Raw genomic sequence first — 12,250 nt, 5'->3', positions numbered from 1 at the left:
TTGCTCAGTCGCTCAATCGTGTCTCACTCTTTGCGACCCCATGGACTGTAGAACACCAGGCCTCCCTGTCCTTCAGCGTCTCCCAGAGCTTGCTCAAACTCATGTCCATTGAGTCGATGATGCCATCCAACCATCTCATCCTCTGTCGTCCCCTTCTCCTCCTGCCCTCAATCCTTCCCAGCATCAAGGTCTTTTCCAATGAGTCGGTTCTTTGCATTAGGTGGCCAAAGTACTGGAACTTCAGCTTCATCATCAGTCTTTCCAATGAACAGTCAGGGTTGATTTTCTTTAGGATTGATTGGTTTGATCTCCTTTCAGTCCAAGGGACTCTCAAGAGTCTTCTCCAACACCACAGTTCAAAAGCATCAATTCTTTGGCACTCTGCCTTCTTTAGGGTCCAACTCTCACATCCGTACATGACTACAGCAATCGCTCTACAGCTGAATAATTCAGCATGGGCCTGCTGAACTCCAGCTGTGAGCCAGTCACCTGCCTTTGTAAATAAACATATTGGAGCACAGCCACATCCATTCATTTCTGTACTGTCCACAATTGCTCATGTCTTACAACATGAGAAATGAGTAGCTGTGACAGAGATCACAGCCTAAGCTATGTACCATCTGGTCCTTTAAGAAAAGGTTTGCTCACCTCTGCCTCAAAATAGTAACCATTTATTTCCCCATGATTCCACAGGTCAGCGACTTGGGCAAGGCTCAGCTGGATAGTTCTTCTGCTGGTCTCACCTACAGTCCCTCATAGGAATACAGTCATTAAGCAGCTGAATAGGCCAAGTGGCTTCACTCACTTGTTGGCATTCGGTGCTGGTTATCAGCTCAGCAACAGTGTCCAGCAGATTTCTTCACATGGTGGCAGCATTCCAAGAGGGTAAGCCCAATGCACAGATATAAGCATCTGCTTGCATCATTTGTCCCATAGGTCAAAGTGAGTCACATGACTGGTCCAGTGTCAAAGTGAGAGGGATCACACATGGTTGGAGATACAGGAAGGGTTAATTCACTGGGGATGATTCCTATGGCAATTTATTCCATCCCCCAAGTCAGTAGACGTAGATACAATAATGACATGTAGAGGCAGACGATGATGGGTGTTTATTTAGCAGCTCAGGAAAGTTGGGAATGAAATACTTGCAGCTAGTCTGGCCTACCGGAGAAGGCACTGGTGACCCACTCCAGTACTCTTGCCTGGAAAATCCCATGGATGGAGGAGACTGGTAGGCTGCAGTCCATGGGGTCGTGAAGAGTTGGACACGACTGAGCGGCTTCACTTTCATGCATTGGAGAAGGAAATGGCAACCCACTCCAGTGGTCTTGCCTGGAGAATCCCAGGGACGGGGGAGCCTGGTGGGCCGCCATCTATGGGGTCGCACAGAGTCGGACACGACTGAAGCGACTTAGCAGCAGCAGCAGCAGTCTGGCCTACCCTGCATGCTTGCTGCCTCATGTTTGCAGAATGGCTGCCCTAGCTGCAGACATCACAGACATGTTCAAGGCTGAAACAACAGGGAAGGGATAACAAAAACTGTACAAACCCCTTTATTTTAGATTAGCAAAAGCTTTATCAGAAAACTTTCATCTGATTTCAGATAACATGAAGTCATATGGCAACTTCTAACTACAAGAAAATAGTTATTTAACTAATCCAGCCTCAATAATGGGACCAGTCCCAACAAAGGAGACTGGGAAAGGGTCAGGACTAGCCGACCTCAGAATTTGTGAGATATTCTAAGCTAATTACACACCATTTTTGTCTAGAAAGGATGCTGAATTTCATTGAAAGGCTTTTCAACATTAATTAATATGACCTTCATTGATGTAATGAATTACACTGATTGATTTCCTTTATATTTCATTATCTTTGCTCTCTTTAGCTAAACCCTACTTGATTATAATTGTTTTTTTATTGCTGGGTTCCATTGGCTCAGATAGTAAAGAATCTGCCTGCAATGCAGGAGACTCGGGTTATATGTATATACACATTTTTTAGTATTCTTTTCCATTATGGTTTATCACAGGATATTGAATATACTTCCTTGTGCTCTACAGTAGGACCCTGTTGTCACAACGAGTCAGATACGAGTAAGCATGCACAATGAAGCACATTAAATTGGGTGGAAACTTCTAACCTTTCTTCTCATGCAGCGTTCATATACCCTAAACTACCTATCAACTCAAAATTATCAATGTCCAGATTTTCCCACCTGATATTATTTTCTCTACCATCCAGAAAGTTCTTGAAAGAGCATGCCATTGTTATCTGGGATTTTCATCCAAGCTACTAATTCCCATTCTACAAGTTTTCATGCAGCATTTTCTTCATCTTTTCAGAAGATGGCTACATATCTACTCACAAGAGTCCCAATACTCGTGTTCCTTCCTGATCATTAACAATTTGTCCTGAGATGCTCCCCCAGGTCATAAGTGGGCTATGAAGACTCCACAGACCCCAACTGAGGCCTCACTCACACGGAGCTGAAGACCTGCCCCATCACAAAGGGAAGAGGAGCTCAAGCTGGAGATGGAAAGTAGTCACCACCTTCCTGGAAAGTCCCCAGTTCTTTACTTTTATAAAAGATGGCAAACATCTGAGTGGAATATAAAACAGTACTAAGGTTACACATACCATTCCATCCATGCCCATCACTAGAACACCTCCATTGGAACGATTATCCCAAACCACAAAAAGTATTTATGCATCTTAATTTTCTGTCTGTGAGAACCTACTATGGGATAGGAATAGATGATATGAAACAACAGGATCAGGAGCTAATGCCTAGGAATGGTTTTGGTATAAACATGCTCTACCTCCCCACAGCAGAAATTCCCAAAACCAGCAAAAAGTACCAACTTCTCAGAGAATTCACTCACCCAGAATGAGGACCAGTCACCATGGTTTAGAGGCAACAGTGTCCTCAGTTCAAATGTGTTCACAGGGACTTCCCTGGGGTCCAGTGGTTAAGAATCCACCTGCCAACACAGGGTACACAGATTCAACCCCTGGTCCGGGAACAATCCACATGCCGCAGGGCAACTAAGCCTGTGTACCACAACTACTGAGTCCACGTGCTGCAACTACTGAAGTCCATGCTCTGCAACAAAGAGTGACCCCCCCACTCACTGCAACTGCAGAAAGCAACGAAGATCCAGAGCAGTAAAAATAATTTTTTTTAAAAAAGTGCATAGAGTATACTTTTTAAAAAAAAATGTGGCCATAGCTTAGCCACTGGCAACTTATTTTACCTTAGTTTCCAATTTCTCATGAGTAAAATGGAAGAAATATTACCCACTTTGAACGTACTGTGAAGACTGAGATCACATAAGCAGAAACATCTCACTGAGAAGGAAATGGCAACCCACTCCAGTACTCTTGTCTGGAGAATCCCATGGACAGAGGAGCCTGGTGGGCTACTGTTCGTGGGGTGACAAAGAGTCGGACTCGACTGAGTGACTAAGCACACACAAGCTATAGGCGCAGGGTGATCAGACATTCCTTTCCTACTGCCCAAGACAGTCTTGCATCCACTAGGGGGCGCCGTGGTGCGATACGGCGGGGTGCCCCAGGCTGACCCAAGGTCACTCTTGGCCAAGCTTGAACCAGTTCACTCTCCACTGCATTACCCTCAAAGGAGTCCAAGTTCCCTGTTGAACACAGGGATGGTGCTCACTTGTGCTCAACAAATCTTAGTGACAGGACACCGCAGTGCCTCTCACCTCAAAGTACCCAGTAGATAGGAGCTGTATATCCAGTCCATCCTTCCCTCCAGCTCTCCCTGACTTGGTCATTTCTCCTGTACAGAAGAAGGAGAAAAAAGTGCTCACAAGAGTCCTGAAGCAAGAAAGGGGAGCAAGTGGACAAGAAGAGGAAAGGGGTGGGTGCGGGTGGGTTATAAGGAGAGACAAAGAAGCTCCTTTGATGCTGAGGAGAAAAAAAAATCCTGCTGCATTTCCTGGAAGACAACCACACGAAGAGATGATTTTGATTTAAAACCTTTAGATCACACCGAACCTGCAAATCCTAATGGTAGACTCTGAAAATCACAAGAAGTCCACTGCATTACGGGATGATTATGCCCTGGGGTACGCCGACCCGCTCTGGAACACTATAGTATGAAATCTCACATTTCAGGAACAAATGATCAGAACATGTAGGCACTGCCACTCAGAGACCTAGAATGAGGGTTCTCTAAGAGGTGACAGCACCGATCCTACTGGCCTGGAGCAGGAAACAAGTGTTGACACAGTCCCTTGTGGTGACTTTCCCTCTAATGGGATGTAGAAAGCCAGCCTCTGGGGCTTCAAAATAAAATCTCTGCTTTCCCAGAGCCCAACTTTCAGAGTATTTATGTTTAGCATCAAACCCCTCATGTAAAAGTAACAACCCTGGCTCCTAGGGCTTCCTCTGGTATTTCAGACACATTTCAAGCTAAAGCTCTGGGGTATCCATGCTATCATCAGAGAGGGGTGCAAATCACTAGCCAGGAGGTGAATTATTTCCAGCTGTCACACAGCTTTGAATCAAATGAATCAAAGTCTTCCTTCATTTGATTAGCTTGACTGGGTGAAGGCTGAGCTGCTTAGAATTCTTCCTTACCCCCTCATGGAAAAGTAAACCAATTCTATCCAAAATATTTGAAAAACAAAAGCCTCACCCAGGAGTCTCAAAGTTAAATCTCAGATTGAAATAAAATATACTGTACGATTTATCTTAGACAAAAGAAGCTTCCTGGCTGCAACTTGAACAAGCTCCAGTTTTAATGGTGCCATAAAAGTGTTTCGTGCTGGACTCAGAGACAAACCCTCATAATTCCTCTGTGAACTCTGAAAGAGATCTATCACTGGGGCCCTGTGGGCAGGAACACAGATTTAGGGGGTCAAAGCACCAAGCAATCCCATTCATGACCTCACTGCATGAACCCCTAATTAATTATGGGAGTCCTAATGTGAAAAAATACTTTCAGAACTGGAAGGTGACCTATCTCCATTCATAAGCGGACCACAAATCAGTCATAAATCCCCAAACACTATGAAAGAGCCGCTCAGTTTGTATCTGTGTTGAACTTTAAGGGTTGCATAATTTATATCTAAAATCCACTCTCCTATGTCTCCTGAAAGACCCGCTCTGACCTTTGCTCCCAATCCCAACTGCATTAAAAGGGACTATAAATCATTGAAACAGACACCCAATCGCAGCCCGGCTCTCTCACAGCCAGGCAACTTTCTTCCCTTGATGAGTTCATCATCCCCTAGAATGGGTTATAAAAACTGTTCGCATTTTGAGATAATAATTCAAAGGCTCTTTATTTTACACTGAGGTTCACTATTCACCCAGGTGGGCCGACAAGCAAGTAGACAGACGTAACAACCAGGTTCCAAGAGCCTTTCATTTACCCCCACCTTGAGAAGACCACCATCAGATCCACGCTCAGCCCTGCCATAGACTGCCCTCAATTGAACAGGGCTTTGGAAAAGACCCTGATGCTGGGAAGGATTGGGGGCAGGAGGAGAAGGGGATGACAGAGGATGAGATGGCTGGATGGCATCACTGACTCGATGGACATGAGTTTGAGTAGGCTCTGGGAGTTGGTGATGGACAGGGAGGCCTGGCGTGCTGCGATTCATGGGGTCGCAAAGAGTCGGACACGACTGAGTGACTGAACTGAACTATACTGAACTTTCTTTAAAAAAAAATAATAATAATAATTTGCAGGCTTCTCTTTGAAGTTGCTTCTCTTGTTGTGGAGCCTGGGTTCTAGGGTGTGGGCTCAAGTTTGTGGCACAGAGGCTTAGCTGTCCCACAGCATGTGGAATCTTAGTTTCCAGACCAGGGATTGAACCTGTGTCCCCTACATTGGCAGGTAGATTCTTAACCACTGGACCACCAGGGAAGTCCCTTAACAGAGATTTAACAGACCTTCTGGCTGAGGATGTGCTCAGTCGCTCAGTCGTGGCCGACTCTTTGCAATCACATGGACCGTAGCCCACCAGACTCCTCAGTCCATGGAATTTTCCAGGCAAGAATACTGGAGTGGGTTGCCATGTCCTTCTTCAAAGTCTGAGGATGGTGCAAGATAATAAAGCTATGGTCCTTATAGCTAAGGATCCTCTTGACTGTGGATCAAAAGTAAGAATTTTTACAGGAAACCCACCTTGTCCCTTCATTACAGTAAAGCTTTACTTTGAAAAACAAACATTTCTTGATTCCTAAGAGATAAGGTTTGCTTCTCTCAGTTTTTCCAGGGGAGGAAAACTGTGCAAATTTCTCTCCATCCCTGGATGCAGTTAAATCATTTGTGCTGATAAAACAGATGCTGTGACATCTGAAAGTGAAAGTGTTAATCACTCAGTCGTGTCTTGACTCTTTGTGACCCCATGGACTGGAGCCCACCAGGCTCCTCTGTCCATGGGATTCTCCAGGCGAAAATACCGGAGTGGGTTGCCATTTCCTTCTCCAGGGGATCTATCTTCGCAACCCAGGAGTTGAACCCAGGTCTCCTGCACTGCAGGCAGATTCTTTACCGTTTGAGCTACCTGGTAATGTCTACCCCCACCTCAAATCACTACGAAGAACCAGGAGCCCTGCCGCAAACAGGTATGGCCAAAAGAGATTACTCCTAGCAGTTTCTAGGGAGATCTTCCCAAAAGTCTGATGAAGAAGTGTGAGGAAGGTTTGCTGTCAGCTGCCACCTAGCAGTGTGGCAGCTTGGCTGTGTTCCTTGTCAATCATGATATCACTTGTGTCTTCAAAGGGCTTGGTCCATCTGGGGTGGCAGCAGAGGGCTAGGAAGCTGGGACAGTGGCCAGGCTTGCTTCATACCCAGCATCCCATGAGTCAGTCTACAGAGAAGCAGTGTTCTTGGAGTTGACATCTGTTTGTCCCATTCAAGGGACTTTGTGCCAATGACTCTTGCAATGTGTTTTTTTTAATTTATTTTTAATTGAAGGATAATTGCTTTACAATGTCGTGTTGGTTTCTTCCATAAAACAACATCAATCAGTCATAACTATACATATGTCCCCTCCCTCCACAAAGTGTTCTTTGACTAAGGCCCTGTCCCCATACAGGCTTCCCAGGTGGCGCAGTAGTAAAGAATCCGCCTGCTAATGAACGAGGCACAAGAGACGTGGGTTCAATCCCTAGATGGGGAAGATCCCCTGGAGGAGGAAATGGCAACCCACTCCAGTATTCTCACCTGGAAAATTCCATGAACAGAGGAACCTGGTGGGCTACAGTCCATGGAATCGCAAAGAGTCAGACATGACTGAGCGACTTAGCATGCCCACAAGCTATTCTTTGGTGGTTACTTCCTTCCTGTGATACCCCAACTGTAGTTAAGGGCCCTGTACAGCAGAGTCAAGATAGCAACCTGCTGATGTGTCTGTTCTTCCTATACATCTAAGCCTGGAGCTCTCTCCCTGACCTCTGCTCCCCTGGGGTACAACTCTCTATATCTAGAATGCATACAAAAGGCACAAGAAAGAGATGTCTGATGTGGAGGACACTCTTCCATTCTTCAGTTAGGAAGGAACAAGGGAAACATTGCCCCAGGAGAGGAAATTTTTTTAGCTCTGTTGTCTTCCAGGCTGGGGGGGGGGGCGGGGGCAGGGATGAGTTGCCATTGTAGAAGCCAGCTATTCTTGGAGTGAGAAGGTAGAAATCCAAATGAGCACAAGAATCAAGAACTTGTAATAAACTATAATGGAAAGGAGAGTCTGGAAAAGAATATCCATATATAAATGTATGTGTATCTGTGTGTGTGTGTGTGTGTGTGTGTGTTAGTCTCTCAGTTGTGTCCGACTCATTGCAACCCCACGGACTATAGCCCATCAGGCTCCCCTGTCCATGGAATTCTCCAGGCAAGAATACTGGAGTGGGTATTGCCATGCCCTCCTCCAGGGGATCTTCCTGACCCAGGGATGTGACTCAGCTGGTAAAGAATCCACCTGCAATGAAGGAGACCTGGGTTCAATCCCTGGGTTGGGAAGATCCCCTGGAGAAGGGAACGGTGCCCACTCCAGTATTCTTGCCTGGAAAATCCCATGGAAGGAGGAGCCTGGTAGGCTACAGTCCATGGGGTCGCAAAGAGTTGGACACGACTGAGCGACTTTCACTCCTGTGTTGCAGGTGGATTCTTTATCGTCTGAGCTACCAAGGAAACCCCTATATCCACATAACTTAATCATTTTGCTCTATACTTGAAATTAACACAACATGGTAAGTTAATAACTCTTCAATTAAAAAAAAAAATTAGAAAAGAACTATTAGCTATCACAAGACAGGGTGTGCTAAATGGGACCCATGGAGGTCTTACTCATCTAAGGCCCCCAGGGCCTAGATTCTCTGAAACAGGAAGGTGATGTCTAGCTTGACAAAGGACAGGTGCCCTTGGCAACTGGAGAGTGTTCCCTTGAACCATAACTCCTGGTGTGTGGTGTGGTGGTGTTTAGTCGCTCAGTTGTGTCCAACTCTTTTTGTAACCCCATGGCCTGTAGCTGCTCTGTCCATGGGACTCTCCAGGCAACAATACTGCAACAATACTGGAGCAGATTGCCATTTCCTCCTCCCCAGGGGACCTTCCCAACCCAGGGATCGAACCAACATCTCTTGCATTGGCGGGTGGATTCTTTACCACTGAGCCCCCAGGGAAGCCCCCTGTAACACCTACAGAGGTGTTAGAATGGATTCTCCAGGAGTCCACTTGCGATCACCTGTCACTGGTCTGATTTTTGTGGAAAGAAAACTGTTAACCGAATTTCTCTCGGTTCCACGTGGAGGGACAAGCAGGTGCCAAGAAGCAATCAAATGTTATCTCCAAAATCTGCACTTAGGCCCTGGGTGCTCTTACTGACACCAGGCACCTCAGGAATTGCCTTCATGAGTGACTTGGGGGCTGGAGGCTGGAGAGGACAGGAGCTGGGTGGGGGGAGCCAAGGGGGCCAGAAGGCAGGGGTCTCCACATCAGGTGGTAGAGAGGTCAGCTCACCTCCATCCTGCTTCAGGGGTGGACGAGCTGCAGACCGAGTGGACTTGGGTTTGGCCAGGGTCCAGGGAGTGGCTCCATTTGGTAGCCTCTGCTTCATCTCCCGGTATCCTGTTGCGTTTGATGCTTCCTCTTTTCCACGTTTTAAAATTGCTCCACCAAAGTCAATGTTGAGGAGAGAAGTACAATGACAACAAAATCACCCTGTTTATCATCCTCTTTTCTGACTCTGAGGAACGTGGCCTCATTTCATGCTGGTGGTGCCTCGGGGTGGCTTTTGTTGATCCTGCCAAAGGAATCCGTTTCACTTACGCTTACTTCTCCGAACAGGAGCCTATACTAAATATTTAGCTTCAATAAATATTCAGTTCAGTTCAGTCACTCAATCATGTCCGACTCTTCTTGACCCCATGAACCGCAGCAAGCCAGGCCTCTCTGTCCATCACCAACTCCCGGAGTTTACTCAAACTCATGTCCATTGAGTCAATGATGCCATCCAGCCATCTCATCCTCTGTCGTCTCCCTCTCCTCCTGCCCTCAGTCTTTCCCAGCATCAGGGTCTTTTCAAATGAGTCAGCTCTTCGTATCAGGTGGCCAAAGTATTGGAGTTTCAGCTTCAACATCAGTCCTTCCAATGAACATTCAGGACTGATTTCCTTTAGGGTGGACTGGTTGGATCTCCTTGCAGTCCAAGGGACTCTCAAGAGTCTTCTCCAACACCACAGTTCAAAAGCATCAATTCTTCAGTGGTCAGCTTTCTTTATAGTCCAACTCTCACATCCATACATGACCACTGGAAAAACCATAGCCTTGACTATACGGACCCTTGTTGGCAAAGTAATGTCACTGCTTTTTAATATGCTGTCTAGGTTGGTCATAACTTTCCTTCCAAGGAGTAAGTGTCTTTTAATTTCATGGCTGCAATCACTGTCTGCAGTGATTTTGGAGCCCAGAAAAATAAAGTCAGCCACTGTTTCCCCATCTATCTGCCCGAGGTCAGGGGCGGCGGCCAAGAGGAGCTACTGCGAGTCCGAGATAAGGGGCGGCGGCTGCACTTTGTTGGAGCAGCCGTGAAGAGAGACCCCGCGTCCAAGGTAAGAGAAACCCAGGTAAGATGGTGGGCACTGAGAGAGGGGATCAGGGGGCAGACAGACTTAAACTACAGTCACGGACAACTAGCCAATCTGATCACATGGACCACAGCTTGTCTAACTCAATGAAACTAAGCCATGCCGTGTGGGGCCACCCAAGACGGACGGGTCATGGTGGAGAGGTCGACAGAATGTGGTCCACTGGAGAAGGGAATGGCAAACCACTTCAGTATTCTTGCCTTGAGAACCTCATGAACAGTATGAAAAGGCAAAAAGATATGACACTGAAAGATGAACTCCCCAGGTCAGTAGGTGCCCAATATGCTACTGGAGATCAGTGGAGAAATAACTCCAGAAAGAATGAAGGGATGGAGCCAAAGCAAAAACAACACCCAATTGTGAATGGGACTGGTGATAGAAGCAAGATTCGATGCTGTAAAGAGCAATATTGCAGAGGAACCTGGAATGTTAGGTCCATGAATCAAGGCAAATTGGAAGTGGTCAAACAGGAGATGACAAGAGTGAACGTCGACATTCTAGGAATCAGCGAACTAAGATGGACTGGAATGGGTGAATTTAACTCAGATGACCATTATATCTACTACTGTGGGCAGGAATCCCTTAGAAGAAATGGAGTAGCCATCATAGTCAACAAGAGAGTCTGAAATGCAGTACTTGGATGCAATCTCAAAAACAACAGAATGATCTCTGTTCATTTCCAAGGCAAACCATTCAATATCACGGTAATCCAAGTCTATGCCCCGACCAGTAACGCTGAAGAAGCTGAAGTTGAACAGTTCTATGAAGACCTACAAGACTTTCTAGAACTAACACCCAAAAAAAGATGTCCTTTTCGTTTTAGGGGACTGGAATGCAAAAGTAGGAAGTCAAGAAACAGCTGGAGTAACAGGCAAATTTGGCCTTGGAGTACAGAATGAAGCAGGGCAAAGGCTAATAGAGTTCTGCCAAGAGAACGCACTGTTCATAGCAAACACTCTCTTCCAACAATAAATATTAACCATTGCTAAAGTGATCATTTGTCCTGGTTTGCCAGGACAGTTTATTCCGGCTGTCCCAGGAAAATGAGTCCCCTCCTGCCTCTCACTGTCCTGGTCAGGAGGATAAATCCTACACTCACCCCAGCCATGGGGCACCTGCAATGCCTTCTTCACCAGCCCGTCCTCTCCTGATCACCACTTGCTTCTCTCTAGCCCATCACTTTTTAGTCATAACAGAGATCATTAATAATTTAGTACTTATATCCCACTTACTTTCAAAAAGAATTAAAATGGCACAGCACGCATTCACTGGACAAATATTTACCGGAAGCCAAAAAGTTCCATGAATACTCACAGATACAGATACGGACAAAGTTGTTTAAATAAAAGTTAAAAGTGAAGGCACTGAAAAACCATGTAGGGGGGAAGATCACTGACTCAGAGACCAGAGGTGAGACAGTCATGGTAACTCCCTTTCCATTCGACTTTGAACTATCGGGGAGCAAAACCGAAAAGTAAAGTACAACGAAGAGCAGCACTCACATTGTCTAAGGAAATGCAAAAGGTACTTTTTCTCTGACACTAATTCTACTAGAAATTAATCATTCATTCAGTAAGTACTTACTGAGTACTTCCTATGTCCCAGGCAGTGTTCACGGAGTGGGATACAGAAGTGTACAAAGAAGAGCAAACAGATACAAATTCCTGCCCTCGGGAAGCTTATCTTCCAGTTGAATGAGACAGACAATAAACATCACATAGAGGGACTTCCGTGGTGGTCCAGCGGTTAAGACTCCGAGCTCCCAGTCACAGGGCGTGGGTTCAATCCCTGGTCAGGGAACTAAAATCCCACACGTTTCAAGGCATGGCCAAAAACTTAAAACACACACACACACAAAATACATAGAGTGTGTCAGGCAGTGATAAGTGCTATGGAGAAAAAAGGAACTGGAACAGAGAAGACAGAGCACTCAGACAGTGACCCGCAGCTTTGACAGGGTGGTCAGGAAACCTCTCACTGAGGAGGTGACATTTGAGGGAAGACAGGGGAGGGAAGAGGGAGGGTGCACATGGCTCTCTGGGGGAGAGTCTTCCAGATAGAGACCCTGCGATGGGAGCACATGGGACCAGGGTGAGCCCCGTGACGAAAATCAGGAAATTACAAG

At 46.2% G+C, this 12,250-nt stretch overlaps 1 protein-coding gene across 4 annotated transcripts in view; it reads right to left on the bottom strand.

The window, feature by feature from the left end:
* The window catches only part of CBY2 (chibby family member 2), a 137,862-nt gene that overhangs the window by 40,803 nt on the left and 84,809 nt on the right, over positions 1 to 12,250 (bottom strand). The window contains exon 2 of one of the 4 annotated variants that reach the window (XM_081547351.1): positions 8,999 to 9,281. The exons of the other annotated variants lie outside the window; for them this stretch is intronic. The gene's annotated coding sequence lies outside the window, so the exon portion shown is untranslated. The remainder of the gene's footprint in view (positions 1 to 8,998; positions 9,282 to 12,250) is intronic. 4 annotated transcript variants of the gene reach the window in all.

The sequence above is a fragment of the Giraffa tippelskirchi genome, chromosome 12 (genome assembly GCF_054371585.1).
Source record: "Giraffa tippelskirchi isolate mGirTip1 chromosome 12, T2T-mGirTip1v1.2.pri, whole genome shotgun sequence".
NCBI classification, from domain to species: Eukaryota; Metazoa; Chordata; class Mammalia; order Artiodactyla; family Giraffidae; genus Giraffa; species Giraffa tippelskirchi.
Note: the sequence above shows the minus strand (reverse complement) of the source record. Positions and strands in the feature narration are given on the sequence as shown.